This window comes from Pteronotus mesoamericanus, unplaced genomic scaffold (genome assembly GCF_021234165.1).
Source record: "Pteronotus mesoamericanus isolate MK-2021 breed Mesoamerican mustached bat unplaced genomic scaffold, CSHL_Meso_final contig_100, whole genome shotgun sequence".
Classification (NCBI taxonomy): Eukaryota; Metazoa; Chordata; class Mammalia; order Chiroptera; family Mormoopidae; genus Pteronotus; species Pteronotus mesoamericanus.
In genome coordinates this window covers 19,109,082-19,125,127 of record NW_026554999.1, presented here as the reverse complement: position 1 = coordinate 19,125,127, position 16,046 = coordinate 19,109,082, and the positions used below count along the sequence as shown (strand labels likewise).

General features: G+C 46.8%; 1 pseudogene; it reads right to left on the bottom strand.

Moving 5' to 3' along the window:
• Positions 1 to 2,876: 2,876 nt before the first annotated feature.
• On the bottom strand, positions 2,877 to 10,736 carry LOC129079862 (cytochrome P450 1A2-like; annotated as a pseudogene).
• Between the last annotated feature and the right edge of the window lie 5,310 nt (positions 10,737 to 16,046).

The following is a 16,046-nucleotide window of genomic DNA, read 5'->3' as shown; positions in this document are numbered from 1 at the left end:
TTTTTAATTTTTTGGAGAACCTTCATACTGTTTTCCATAGTGGAGGCACCAATTTGCATTCCCTCCAACAGTGCACGAGGGTTCCCTTTTCTCCACATCCTTGCCCACACTTGCCAGTTGTGGATTTATTGATGTTAGCCATTCTGACAAGTGTGAGGTGGTATCTCATTGTAATTTTAATGTGGCTTTTTACTTATGGCTATAGTTGTAGAAAATCTGTCCTGCTAATCTTCAGGTCATTCTTAGAGATAGCTGTTATATATGTAGTTGTAGTTTTAGTGTCAATGAGAGGAAGTCAGCTCAGGATCTTGCTACTCCACCATCTTGAACCCAAAGCCAGGAGCCTGGCTCTTGAATGCCAATTTAACTTGTTCATGAAATGTTGCCCCTTGTGGTTTGTGCACTGCCTATACAACAAACATGTCTCTGGATCACTGAGCCACTGCCCCTACTCCTTTTCTTAGAGTCTTTGTTTTAAAGTCTATTTTGTCTGATGTAAGTATAGCCACTCCAGTTTTCTTTTGGTTTTCATTTACATGAAATATCTTTTACATCTTTTCACCTTCAGTCTCTCTGTGTCCTTATATCTGATGTTAGTCTCTTTGTAGGGAGCTTATGGACGGGCCTTTAAAAAAAAAGAATCTGTTCAGCCACTCTATGCCTTTTGATTGGAGAACTTAGTCCATTTACATCTAAATTATTGATAGGTATGTATTTATTGCCATTTTATTGATTGTTTTGTAGTTCTTCTTTTCCTTCTTTTTCTTGTCTCTTCCTTTGTAACTTGATGTGTTTTTTTTTTGTAGTGGTATGTTTAGGTTTTGTCTTTATTTTTGGTGTATCTACCTTAGATTTTTGCTTTGTTGTTAGCATGAGGCTTACATATAACAGCTTATATTTATAACCATCTAGCTTTTTAAAGTTGCTATTCCAGTAGGTGTGAAATGGTATCTCACTATGTTTCATCTGAGGATATGTTTATTGATTTTAGAGAGAGGAAGGGGGGAGAGAGAGAGAGAGAGAGAGAAAGAGAGAGAGAGGGAGGGAGAGAGAGAGGGAGAGAAACATTGATGTGAGAGAGAAACATCGATCGGTTGCCTCCCATATGTGCCCTGACTGGGGATTGCACCTGCAACCTAGGCATGTTCCCTGACTGGGGCTTTGAACCCGCAAACTTTGGGTGTATGGGACAATGCTCCAACCAATTGAGTCACCTGGCCAGGCCTCATTGTGATTTTGATTTGCATTTTCCTAATAACTAATGATGCTAAGCTTTCCATGTATTTGTCTATTTGCATGTCTTCTTTAGAGAACTGTTCATTAAGTGTTTTGCTTATTTTAAAATTGGGGGGTTTTTTTTTTGGTTGTTCCTTATATTCTGGATATAATTTTCTTATTAGATACTTGAATTGTAAATATTTTCTCCCATTCTGTGACTTATCTTTTCATTCTTTTGATAGTATCCTTTGATGACACCTGGGGCTTGTGCAGGTAACCTAAACATTTCTGGGGAGTTTCTCCTCTCCCAGCTGTGGATGAACAAATCAAGGCCTTGTGAGAAGTCAGATGTTCTGCCTTTTAATGGAAGGCAGAACATGAGGAATCCCCATTCACTTACCTGGCTTTGGCTCACAAGACTGGGAGCCTACCTCCCAACTCCCTTTAAGTGTTCGAAGACTAGAATCATACAAAAACAAAGAAGAGAGAGCAGTAAAAGATATACCCATCAATGACTGAGGTAACAAATATGGGCCCAGTCTCAGGACTCATGAAACCATACATGCTACAACATGGGTGAACCTTGAAACCATGCACAGTGAAGAAGCCAGTCACAAAAGACTGTATATTACTGTAAATTACTGTATAATTACATCTACATGAAATGTTCCCAGTAGCCAAATCTATAGAGACAGAAAGAAAATTAGTAATTTCCTAGGGCTGGTGTGGCAGGGAAGGTAGGTTGAGGGGGAATGGGAAGTGACTGTTAATGGGTATTTTTTTTAAAATCCCTACCCAAGGATATGTTTATTGATTTTAGAAGTGGTGGGGTGGGGATTGTTGTGACAGAGAAATGGGGATCAAACCCACAACCTTTACAAGCCCACAACCTTTTTTGGTGTAGAGGGGTCACACTCCAGCCAACTGAACCACCTGACCAGGGAGGCATGTTTTTTTTGGGAGGGGGTAGTTATAAGAAGTTTCTAAAATTGATTGTGGTGTGGTAGCACAAGTCTGAATATACTAAAGGCCATGGATTGCACATTTTAAGGGAGTGAATTATATTGTATGTGAATGATGGGGAGCAAAATAAATCATCCTAAAATATTCCATTTTGACATATTATTTTGAATTAAAGTTACTTAATAAAGAGCTGATACAAAAAGGAGCCTCTGCCCCTTCTTCGTTTCCCTGAAAGCAGGAAATAAATCTTCTACATGAAGATACCCTCCCTATATCAGGAGGGTAGGAGGCACCCTTATCACCAGAGATGGGAAATTCAAGGCTGAGAGAGCTGTATAAGCAAACTTTGTTACTTCTTTATTAATTTGCCACTCAAAGCTCAAACTCCTTTGTTTTGTCAAATCTTTACAAATAATTCTTTCTTTGGTTTGAAGGTATAAAACCTGCCTGCATTAGTCACTTCTTTGGGTCTTGTATTTCTATGGGCTTCCATGTGTACAAAATTAAATTTGTTTTTCTTCTCTTAACGTCTTTTGTCACTTTAATTGTAGATCAGCCAAAGAACCTAGAAGAGAAAAGGGGAAAAGTTCTCTTTTCCTGCATGAATTATCAATCAATAAAAAAGAAAAGGAAAGAAAGAAAGGCCCATGGCTGACCACCCTCCTTCCTTCTGCCTCAGCATGCTGGTGTCCTCTTCATTTGATGGTGAAGTGTAGCCAGACCTGGACATATTCACAGTGGGCATGCTTCGTGGTCAGCCTGTAGATAGGGGTTAGGTCCACTTTCAAGCCTGTGGCACACTGAACTCCAGCCACTGAAGCAAGATAGTCAGAAAAAGGAAGACCTTCCACTTGGCCAGGACCTCCTCTATGCACTGGTGCTTGCCCATGCCAAAGAGCATTCCTTCTCACTTGAGGTTTTGTTGATGGTAGTGTCTTTGGCAGTGAGAAATCGCTCTGGCTAGAACTCAAATGGGTCCCCCTACAGCTTTCTGCAAGAGGAACAGAAGGGCTGGGATCTTTGGGCTGGGAGACCCTGGGAGGACACTCTTGGAGGAAGATTTCTGAACAGACTTCCTCCCTTGGAGGATACCACCAGTGTAAGCATAGATAGAGGGGAGAATCAAGATGGCGGAGGAGTAAGTGGAAGTCACACTGACCTCCTCCCAGGACCAACCTGGAATTACAACTAAATTGTGGAGAAATCACCTGGAACAAAAACTGAACAATGGCGAGAGAGGAGCCTTATAACCTTGGAGACAGAAGAATTGGCTTTAGCACAATCTAACTGGTAAGGAGTGCAGTACAGACCTGAGAAGGTGAACAAGGCATCCATGGGCGGCAGCACCAGAAAGATGTTGAAATGGCCAGTTGGATCCCCCTGAGAAGAGTGGGGTCTAAACCAAAAGTAGGGATCTCCAGCCCACAGCACCAGAGCCAAGAAAGTACACAGGAAATAGCCAGCTGCGAAAAGCGGCAGGGTTGCTCTCTGCCAGAGACAGGTGGCTGGAGATGCAAAGAACTGTTTAAAGGGCCAACGCATAAATTTTTATTTGCAGCCACTTACCCTGGTCTCTGGCAAAGTCAGGGGCAGAGTGGGTTAGAGACACCTGAGAAGAGACTGGGGAAGGAGGCTTTGGGGAGAGAACTGAGAGAGTAGCCGGCAGGATCTCAGTGCCGACTCATTCCCCATGTGGCAGCAGCCATCTTGCTCAGGTGGACACCACTCCCCCTGAGCGACACGGGGGTCAAAGGACCCAATAGCCCCGCCCCCAGGTGGGATTCCACCCTGCCCTGTGCTGTCTAAGCTGCCTGCTGAGTACAGAGTGGCAGCCACAGTCAGGAGATCCCTGGCTAAAGGGGGTGCAGAGAAGTCTGGCGACACTTGAGGAGAGACTGGGGACAGAGGCTTTGGGGAGAGAACGGAGAGAGTAGCCAACAGGATCCCAGTGCGGACTCCTCCCCCATACAGCAGCAGCGTGAGAGGGCCAATAACCCTGCCCCCAGGGGGGACTCTGCCCCGCCCTGACCTGTCTAAGGTGGCCTGCTGAGTGTGGAGTGAATAGATTAACAGCTGAAGGGGACAGCCACAAATAGTAGATTCCTGGAAGTCTCGAACAGACTGTCTAAGGTCAGACAGGGTCAACATCTGACATCATCAGAGGCAGATCCAGAAAGTAAAAACAGCTGTCTCCAACCATAGAAGTTCATACCACAAAGTCAGGAAATCAAGACAGATCAACTTAAGAAGCAGAAGCAAAAGACAAGAGTCTCGCAAATAACGGGAGGACAAATAAATACACCTCACTAGAACAGAAAGGAGGAATCCCCACAAAGAGGACTAAATGAAATAGAGGCAAGTAAACTATCAGATATTGAGTTCCTAACAATGGTTCAAAGGAAGCTCAAGGAGCTCAGTGAGCTCAGAGAGAATTACAAAAAACTACAGGGAAATGACAAGGAACTTACTGCAAACTATATCAGCATGAAAAAGGACATAGAAACTATCAATAAGAGGCAAAAGGAAATGAAGAATACCATTTCTGAATTGAAGAACACAGTAGAAGGAATCAAAAGCAGGCTAGATGAAGCTGAGGACCGAATCAGCGAGCTGGAGGACAAGGTAGAAAAAAGCTCCCAGAAAGAGCAAGAACATGAAAAAAGACTCAAGAAGAATGAAGAGGAATTGAGGGACATGCAGGACAACTGGAAATATGATAATACCCATATAATAGGGATAGCAGAAGGAGAAGAGAATGAGGAAGTGATAGAGAACCTGTTTGAAAAAGCAATGATGGAAAACTTCCCAAATTGGAGGAGAGAAAAAGTCACACAAGTCCAGGAAGCACCGAGGGTCCCATTAAAAAGGAAGCCAATGAGGCCCACATCAAGACACATCATCATTAAAATGGCAAATATCAAAGACAAACAGAGAATCCTAAAACAAGCAAGGGAGAAACAGGTAGTAACATATAAGGGAGCCCCAATAAGACTAGCAGCTGACTTCTCAACAGAAACGCTGCAAGCCAGAAAGGAATGGCAAGAAATATCCCAAGTCATGAAAAGCAAAGGTCTGCAACCAAGACTGCTTTACCCAGCAAGGCTCTCAATTAAAATGGAAGGTGAAATAAGGAGTTTCCCAGACAAAAGAAGGCTAAAAGACTACACTTCCACCAAAGCAGCACTACAAAATATGCTAAAGGGACTGCTTTAAGATGAAGAAAAAGTTTCTATGAATACCCAATCCCTTTCAGAGTTGCCAATACTTGATATTACCAATATTTTTAATACTCATTAATCTGATTGTGACAATGATGTTATTTTAATTGTTCCTTTACTATTTGTTGAAACTAAACCTGTTTTAGTATATTTCCTGCCTATTTCTATTATTTAAAAAAAAAGCTTTAAATGACTTTTTGGTATTCTTTATCCATTTATTAATTAAAGGTTTGTAGAACTTTTTTCCCTAAAAAACAAAAACAAAATCTATGAAACATGTCTTAGATGTGTTGCAAATACTTTTCTATTCTATTCTTTGTCATTTAACTTTTTTTATATGTGTATTACTATATAGTTAAATGTTTAATATAGTCATATTGTCAATATTTACTTTATAGCTTCTGGGTTTGAATATTTTACTTCAGGTCATGAAAAATATTAGTTTTATTTTCTTCTAAAACTCCTTAGATTCTACATATTGATTTTTGACTCACCTGAATATTTCTTGTATAATGTGTGAAATGGGGCTCTATATTTGTTTTATTTCAAGTAATAGTGGTCCATGCACCTTATTTGTTGAACAAACCTTATTTTACCTATTGATATGAAATATCAACTTAATCATATATTATATTGTTAGACAGATATATATGTTTGTCTCTAGAATGCTCATTATATTTCATTGATCTACTTGATTATTTCTGTGCTGGTGTCATGTTGGTTTAATTGCTGAGACTTTATAATGGTTTTAATTGTTTTTACTATTTTATAATTAACTTTGATGTTTAAAAAATAAATACAATCAATCTGCATTTAAGAAAGAAAGAGAGAGAGATGGAACTCCTCCCTTTTGTGACAACATGGATGGAACCGGAGAATATTAAGCTTAGTGAAATAAGCCGGTTGATGAAAGACAAATAACGTATGACCTCACCTATAAGTGGACTCTATTTGACAAAATAAACTAATGAACAAAATAAACCACAGGCACAGAAACATGGAGCAGACTGAAAGTGACCAGAGGGGATGGTGGAAAGAAGGGACTAGACAAAGAACATGTATGAATGACCCATGGACATGGACAACAGAGTGGTAATTGACTGGGGGAATGGGGGATGGGGGGTAGGGTGGGTGGAGGGGGGGTGAAGGGGTAAAAACTGAGACAACTGTAATAGAATAAACATGATTTATAAATTTAAATAAATAAATTTTAAAAAAGAATAGAGATCAACCTTGAAAATAGTGCTTTTAATATTAAATTGTCTCCATTCTGATCAGTAAAAAAATGGGGAATCCATAATATATCTCAGTTTATCCTTATTGTTTTGAAGTAATTATCGATAGCATCCCACACTCAGAAGTACCCCTGTTTGGGTGGTAAATTACGTGGTCCCCCTGCTTATAGACTGAAGTGCGATTTTCCAAAGAGAAGTCCCTAAGCCATTCACATCAAAATCACCTGAGTACTCCACCTTAGCTACCAAAGTGGAATCTTGGGGGAGGAGGTGCCATAATCTGTAACCAAATTCCTCGTTGATTCTTTTTTTTTCTTCTTTTTGGTTAATTCTTATTGCACTAAAGTTTGAGAAACAGACTTAAATTGTGTCACTTTATATAAGAGTTATATAGCAATTAAGGCACATTTCTTTATTATATAACCAGTTCCTAGAGGGACAAACAGCCTTTCTAACTGCTGAACTTCATACATCTTTTTAGTGGGGGATATGTACTTACTGGTCCTGATTCACATGCCATTGGTTCATGAAGACATAGCGTTCCTTGGGGATGTAGAAGCCATTAGTGTTGTGTCCCTCATTGTGCTGAGAAGGGAAGAGGGCTCCCTTCCCTGTCAGGGTCAAGGGCTGGAAAACCGGGGTATATATTTGAGTGTTTCTTGCTCCTACCTCCACACCACCCTAACAGTCTGCCCACCGCCGGCTTCATACTCTACACTGGGAGGAAATGTTGGAGAACAGAACGGGGGAAATTGTCCCTCCCCTTCCTTGGCTCCTGTCTTTCCACTTCAACGTGTGTTTACTACACTTCTCTTTGTGCCCAGCTGTGCACTCAGCCATTCTCTGGAACCCTGGGAGTTTCCAACCTGGCTTTGGAATCCGATCTCTCTTACCTGGGCAGAACTAGACCAACAAAGGGGCAGAGGAAGGGTTCACTATCTCTCTCTTTTCTGTTTCCTTACCTGAGGACATTTTTTTTCATTGCTTTTAGAGAGAGAAGAAGGGAGAGAAACAGCTGTGTGAGAGATAAACATTGATCAGTTGCCTCATGTACATACCCAGACCAGAAGTAGAACGCACAACCCAGGCATATGCTCTGACAGTGAATCGAACCTACAACCCTTTGGTTATAGGACAATGCTCCAAATAACTGAGCCACAGTGGCCAGGGCCACCATCTTTCAATGTTGTTAAAATCTCAGCACATAATCAAGGACAAATGGCTGTACATATCTATGATCTACAAGGTATCAGAAATGAAGCTGTGCCAGCTCAATGAGTCAAGAACACTTCTTGGGGAGGGGAAGTTTTGTGTCAGCATTGACCTTGGGCAGAGATAGGACTGTGGTAGCCAGAGAAGAGATTAGAAGGCATTGCAAACAGAAGGCGCAGCATAAGCAAAATTGGAGACCAGCTGGAACTGGCCTGTGAGGGATAAGGAGGCCAGTCTGGGTATGTTGAAAGTACTCACAGGGTAAGAAGGTGAGCAGAGGTAAATGAGAACTGAGGTTAGGAGTGTGATTTTTTTCTGAGAACTGGGTAGTTTGGTCATGTTTGGAGTGAATAGGGGCAGACCAGAGGCCAAGGGTCTGTGAGGAACCTGGCGTCAGGGTTAGGAAGGCGATGCTGAGGTCTCAGCTAGGGCCCAGAGCTGAGAAACTGGCAGGAGGAAAGATGATGAGGATGAAATGTGGAAGGGCACAATAGGTGGGCTTCACCTGTGGGGATGCAGAAGGGGATGAAGGACGAGTGTCAGAAGGTCTCCAGGATGAAGGCCTCCATATAGGAGAGGTGGGGCTGCCGTGCCCTGCCAATCACTGTGGTTGTAGGCTATAGAGGACAGACAGGGCTTAGGGGCTGCCTTAACTGTTCCAAGGTATCTGTGTCTCCTGTGATACAATGTGTCACTCTATGTGGTGTCACTCTATGACTATTTACATGTCTGAGACCCACCAACCCTCACCAGCCTGTTCTAGACAAGGGTGGACATCATTACATGCCCAGGGCTTGCACATAGTAGGTACATAACAGCTATGTGGACTGAACAAATGACCTGGGGTCCCAAAATTTCTCTCTGCATACCCAGTTCTTCCTGGATCTTCATCTGCATCTCAGGATTTGTCACAAGGTACATGAGGCTCCGGGAGACAGCTGTTGTGACTGTGTCAAATCCTGGGCAGCATGGGGCAAGATGAGGAAGGAAGACAGGAACAAGAAACCAACATTTACCAAGCACCCACCATGTACGTAGCAAGCACTGCCCTTCTCTGTCTCCATCCCCTGGTTCCCCATCCCTAGCCTTGAGTCACTAGTTTCATAGTTAGCTACTAGAATTACAGGGGCTGAGACTTTCAAGCCAGAGATCCCTTTATTGTTCAAATGGGGAAACTGAGGCCCAGAGGAGGAGAAGGACTTGGCTGACTTTCCCTGGGAGTTGTTAGTACAACCTGGGCTCAAACCTTGAACCTGGGCCAGATCTCTCTGCCCTGCACCATCTGACGTGTTGTTCCAGAATTATCTGATGGACTTGGGGGCTGGGCAATGCTGTGGGTGAACAGCAGGTACTGATGGGTGGAGGGGCAGGAAACTGGCTCCTACCGGCCTCAAAAATGTTGTAGATAAGGTTGACAATCTTCTCCTAGGGGATGAGGCCACTGCTGGCTCTGGAGTCCTTTTCACAGTGCTTGAACAGGGCACCTGTGATGTCCTGGACACTGTCCTGAGGAATGACAAATTTAGAGGTTCTGCAGCACTTCCAAGGCCAAAGGCTGGACCTTACCTGATCCCGTTTGCCACCCTCCCCCAGGCCTCCACTCTGCAGGGTTAGGCTCACAGCAGGAGGTGGCATCTGCCCTGGGTAGGGCTTAAAGTGTCATTTCATGCCCCTTTGATTATTTCTCCCAATAACCCAGGGGTCCAATTTCAAAGGAAGAGGTTAGTGTGAGTACACGGAAGCAAAGTGACACCTGAGCTGAGAATGAGTCTTTGTCAGGGGTCAGGTTCCTGGGAACAAAATCCTTCTCATTCATAGTAACAGCCCCCCACAGTACAGAACTCTCTGTGGCTTTGAGCCGCTCCTCTGAGAAGGCTATAGTGATGAGAAAACTGAGACTAGGAGGTAGAAAGATTAGCTTCAGGTCACACAGCTGGTCCCAGGTGTCCCAGAGCCTTCCTAGGCCTTGGAGGCACATCAGCTGTTACTTTGGAGCTGGGTGAGAGGGGCCAGATCCAGACTCTGCAGGGTGCCATCTCACTCCCTGAATGCTGGGTCACCTTGTCAAAGTTCTGATAGTGCTCATGGATCATTTTCTGCAGGAACCGCACAAGCCTCTGGTTGAGGGCCTTCAACCTCTGCAGGGTGGGGTCGGGTAGGTATTTAAGGACGGGGAAGAAGTCCACCGCGTTCCCAGAGGAGGCAGTCTCTGCAAAGTCATAGCTGTTCTTCACAAGGCTGAGCATCTCCTCACTGCTGTGAGGGAAGTGCTGCCCAAACCACATGGCACCAATGACTTTGGCCACTGACACCACCGCCTGGTATAGGGATCAAAGCATCTGGCCCCTGCCATCAGCTCCTGGAACTTGCTAATGAGGGCCTCAGCCTCCCTGCTCATGTGTTCCTCCAGGTAGCAGGAAGATGAGGAAGCTGGGTCTGAGGCTACGGAGAAACTCTTCAGGGCACTCTGGGCCAGGCGTCGGCGGGCAGCCCACACTGGTCCAGAGTCTGGGTTAAAGGTCAGGCTCTGGCCACCACTGATGAAGGTGAAGCTGTAGAGGTCAGGCCGGCCCTTGAAATCGTCACCCTGCCGCACCAGGGCCTGATGGATGGTGTCCAGGCCACTGAGCACCAGCACAGGTACACGGCCAATGCGGATCTCCAGCACGTCCCCATAACGCTGGCTCAGGCGCGACAGTGCCAGGTGCGGGTTCTTCCCCAAGGTCAGAATGTGACCAAGCAGGGGCCAGCCCCAGGGCCCTGGTGGACTCTTCAGGTCTTTGGGGACCTGAGGCTGCCAGGCCCTGACCACCCAGAATAATGGGCAGAAGATGGCAGAGGCCAGGAGGAGCTCCGTGGCGAAGAAGGAACTGGGCCAGGACAAAGACATCTGTATCAACTGCCAGGGAAGAGGAAAGAGGAACCAAATGGGATCAAGATAGAGCCACTCATTCATTCATTCACTTATTTACTCAGTCAATAAACACTGGCACATGTTCTGTGCTTGGCTCTCAGCCAGACACCAGAAAGACTAAGTTACATGCACCATGGGTCCTGCATGCCAGGAGCTTACCCTTGGTGCATCACAGAGTCTGAGGGCTGGAAAGGAGCCCTGTGACTCCCAACTTTAGTGTGTGAACTCCCAGCCATGGTCTTCCCCTCCCCCGTCACCTCAGTTTCCAATTCTGAGGCTGAAGTGGAAGCAAGTGACTACTTCAAAATAGGGAAGCACCCCCTTGTGAGCCCCCAGCACAGCGTGTATGCTGCGTGTTGTGTCAAAGGGGTCTCTCCAGTGCCTGCTTCCTGCCAATACCACCCCTTTCCTGGGGAATAGAGAGTTACTCAAACCTAGCAACACTGAGGGGCCAAGTTCCCAGGGTTAATGCAAATGCTTGTGATTCCTCTCTCCCAGAGTCATCTTTATCAAGATCAAGAAGGTCATCTCCTCTGAAGATGCCCCCACCCCAGTCTTGGAGGTTAAAATTGTTGGGCTGCAGCCAGGACTGGAGCTGCCCTTGTGCTGGGAGGAACCCTCCCCATCTCTTTACTTCAGTCACACTAAGTGTCCTTAGAGATGGCCCAGTCCAAACTGCTCATTTAAAAAATGGAGAAACTGAGGTCTGGAGCCATACAGCAAGGACCAGAACTCAAGCCTCCTACACGTAACTGAGGATTCCTCCCTCTAACCTTCATCCCCCCACCTCCACTGTTCCCAAGATATAAGGTAGGGGCTCCTTGGGAAATGAACCCAAGAAAGGTATCTATTGAGGCAGGTGCTTGAGATCAGCAGGGCTGTAGGGGCAAATACAGGGCTCCGGCTCTGGCTGAGGTTTAATTACTCACAGAGCACTGCAAGGTAAACCTCTCTGGCCTGCAGGGTTTGTTATAATCCTTTCAGTTGCAAGTCCCCAAATCCAGCTCCTATTAGAAGAGGAAGAGGAAGAATAAAAAAGGTGAAGAGATGAAGAAGAGCAAAGAGGGGAAAGGAGGCAAAGGGGAGGTGGTGGCGACTCTGATTTATGTAACAGAGATGCTCTGTGGGTAAACTTTATTGCCTTCAGGAATAATTGGATCTAAGTGCTCAATGTCATCGATTCTTTCCCTCTCTCCCTCTCCTCACCTCCTTGTTTTGCTTTTGCCTGAATAGGCATCATTCTAAAGCAGACTTTCTTAAAAAATGGCCACTGGTAGGCCCAGAGTTATTTTCAAATTAGCTTAACTACCCTGGCAGAAAGATAATCTCTCCCTTCCAAGGACTTCAGAAAAATCTTCGTTGGGTTCTCATTGGCCTGGCCTGGATCATGCGCCAGCCTGGTAACCTGGGGTGTGGTCAGCTCCATCAAAACTATTGGCTGAGAGTAGAGGTGGGGTAAGGAACAGAAGTGGTAATGCCAGAAGAGAGAATGGGTGCTGGGCACACAAAACCCCTCAGATGCTCACTGTCACCAGCATGACTGTATAATTTATTGTTCAAGACAGGACTCTTTTGAGAGTGAAAGAGGGCACGTTTAGTATTTTCACCAGGGCAAAAGGCTTAGACCAAGTCTACCTTGGGAAAATATTGTCACCCTAACTATAGCAGCCAAGAGGCAGGGATCTGGCTTTGGGGTAGAGGACTGCCCCATCTAAGCCCTGGATCCTGTGAACTAAACCTCTTCGGCTCTCTGGGCATAGGAGGAGGGGGAAGGCACTTGGGATTCAGATCTTGAGTAGAGTGAAGAGTGGGTAGGTGGGGTGAAGACACATTGGGAGGCAAGTCCCAGTTCTACACCTCCTCTCCAACTCTTCTCAAAGGGCCTCACTCCAACCTCCCACTCCCATGCTTTGTTCTTGTCATGTCCGGTCCTTTTGCCAGAAAGGCCTTTCCTATAACTCCTCATGCTCCGTGACCCTTCTATGGTCCCCCACTCTCCAGAGTTCCTTTACTTGCCCCCTGCCCCACGTCAGCTTCTTACAGCGCCTGTAGCATTTCCAGATTCAGCATAGGCTGTGTTTAGGGTATGGTTCCTGCCCTCTACCACTGGGTAGAGGTTTGCCGTGGGGCTTGCTTTCTCCCCATTTCCCTGCCACATACTTCTCAACAGTGCTGATTAAAGACTCTAAGCTGGGTGGCTCTGCTGGGCCAAGACCCTCAGCAGTGGTCTCTATCCATTCAGCCCAGAGTCCCCTCTGCTTCCCACTGCCCCCACCTTTGTGTTCCTGGTATTGATCGTTAGGGAATCAGCCAAAGAGCTTCTCACGCAAAGGCATGTAAACTTTTACCCAGTGTTGGCTGTTCAGCTCCTGGCCAAGGTTCCCTAACCTCCTGCTTGTCTCCCTTGTTCTTCGCCAAGTGCTCCTGAGCACCCCCTCCATCTGGGGAGCTGTTCTGTGGAGACAGGACTTGGTGAGAAATTCACTGCCTCCCTTAACCCTCATTTCACCAGACTGTCCAGGAGTACGGGGAGATGGGAACCCTGACCCAGGCACTGAGGCGATCCCCTTTTGGCTTCCTGTGGCTTTGCTGTTAGTCTGGGGCAATAAATCATGGCCTAGAATTAATGGGTTAGAGCTCTAGGCTCTGTTTTGATTTGCCAGGTGTCTTTGAGCCCAGTAGGAAAGAAATGGGCTTAATTAGCTAGTAAATTTATTTGGGGGGTCGAGTCCCTTAGAGAGTGTTAGCAAATAAATGCCTCTTCTGTCAAACAAACGGTTTTTTAGGGTCCCTGGTCAGGAGCCTCAGCAGATGGTCTTCCAGCCCAGAAGAGCAGGTTGCCATGATTCTTTAGAGCTTGAGCATTGGTGGGGACTCTGGGGAACCAAAGGACAGACTGTGTTGCAGAGCAAGATGAAGGATCTGGGAGTGCTTTGCTCCCCACTTCCTTGCCACAGCTTCCACACAGGTTCTTTCCATTTCTGTGGCTCTAGTTCCAACTGGAATTCAAGGACAGACCCCCTCCCCCTTGGGTATCATGAAGCTCCACGGGTTGAGCCAGCGATGTAGAGGATAGGGTGAATGGAACAATGCTGGATGAACCAGAAGACAAGTAATAACTCCCTTGTGTCCTGCCTGTTCTGGTGCCTAAGTTCCACCAGTATAGCATCAGTACTTTGGGCTCAACATCACCCGGGTCAGGTGCCCCATCCATAATACAGCTGGATTTACCTGTTATTAATATCTTGCAAGGACTTGGCTTATCAGATCAATTACCCACAAGCTGGTTTTCTCTGTCTGGGTTTGGAGGAAGGAGTCACAGTTTGGGTAGGGGTCATAGGAAGAGTCAAGTGTTTTGAGGATTACTATGGATAAGTGTTGGAAACAGGCCAGGATACCTACTTGCTATGGAGATGATTCAGGAGGTTGTCCTAGAGGGAGTGATGTTTTAGCTGAGACTTCAAGTAGAGGAGATTAGAAGTAGAGGTGGATAGGCCTGGTAGGTTCTGCTAAAGATTCTACTTTGTATTCAGATGGGAGCTACTAAAGAGGAAAGGTGCTGATGGATAGAGAGTTTGCATTTTTGAAAAAAACACTTTGGATGTGACAGGTTGGAAAAAGAATTGGAGGGAGTAAAAGGCAAATGGAAACTAGGTTTGGAGGCTGTTAGTACTTGAGGGAGCCATGATGAGGGCTGAGATGAGAATGTGGCAGTGGGCCTGGACAGATGTCAGAGTAGAGAAACGTGTCCTTGTCTATTCTCAGCACAGCAGCCAGAGTGGCCTTCATTGACTCAGACCTCACAATGTCTCCTCACACAGAGGAAGTCCCATGTTTTGCAATAGGGTGCTCCCTGTACCTGGCACAGGGATGTCCCCCATGAGCATCCCCTCCCCTGGGGTCATAAAATTCCAGCAGAACTCCCCAGTCACAAGACCACTGCCCCTGGTACTGCTCCCTCCCTCAAGAACCACTGTGCAGGGTCTTTGAACTTGCTGTTCCCTCTGCCCCGGGGCACTCTTCTTCTAGGAGTCTGTGTGCTTTGATTCATGATTCCACATGCCTGCCTCTGCTCAGTGTCATTTACTCCATGTGGACTCCCCTGACCACCCTGTTTTCAAATGCCGTCTGCTCCTATCCCTTTCTCTGCTTTGTTTTTCTCTGTAGCACTTGTCACCCTCTGACATTCTCTGTGCATTATCTGTCTCCCAACCCCTCCCCCCTCAACCAAAATACTATATAAGTTCCATGTGAGCAGGAGGTTGAGTTTGTTCACTTGCATATCAATCGTCAGCATCCAGAACAGTGGTGGTACATGGCGTTCGATAAATGTTTGTGCAATACATGAGGTGGCGCCTGCCTGACGCGGAAGTCAGGGGTCAGGATGAGGCTATTTTCTGGCCTGGGCCAGCAGATGGAAGACAGTGCCATTCGCTGGGTTGGGGAGCACCGCGTGTGGGGCGGGTGATGTGGTGAGTTGGAGACAGGTTGAGCTAGACACGCAAATACGGCTTTTTTCTGCCTGAACATCCTACATCGGGTGGATTCGGCAGGGGCGGGGACAGCTCCGAAGGCAGCCAGCCAGGAAAGCTGGACGGCTCTGGGGCTGCGTGACCTGCCACAGGCGTGCACCAAAAATACGGGCACACGCTGGCGCCCGCTCGCAGGCCAAAGCCCAGCTCTGCACGCAAACCTGCACCGTTTGCACCGCCCCCGACTCCCATCCAATGGCACAGCAGCCAGGCTCAGTCACTCCTCTTCTTCCGCCCCCGTGCTCCATTAGAGAGAGACTGGCGCATTAAGAGGCCCCCAGAATCTCCTCCCCTCTCGCGTGACTGTGCCAGGACACGACCAGGTCCCGGACGTTGGGAGTCTGGGTGTCTGCTCGGGATTTCTCGCCGTTCTCACGCAACTGGCGACACTGCACCCGCGGCCAAGTGGGGCGGGGACGGGCCACGTGACCTCTTCCCCCAAGAGGGAGGTCCCGGACCCAAACTCATTAGCCTAGGACGTGTCTGTGCGAGGTGCCCCCTCCTTAGTCCCTTGGCTCTTTCCCCTGTCCGGCCCGACGCCCTCCCTCAAATCCTTTTCTCGGTCGCCGGGAGCTAGCCTCGCAGTCTCCCTCGCGGCTTGATTTCTCTGCCCCGCCAAAACGCTAGCGACCCCGGGAGCCAAGAGGGAACCTCGAGGGCTGGTGGATCCCGGCTGGAGGTTACCCCTGGTTTGCAGCTTTTCAAAGTGGCCATAGAGGCAGCACCGAGCCGCTAGTGAGAGCTCGGCACGACC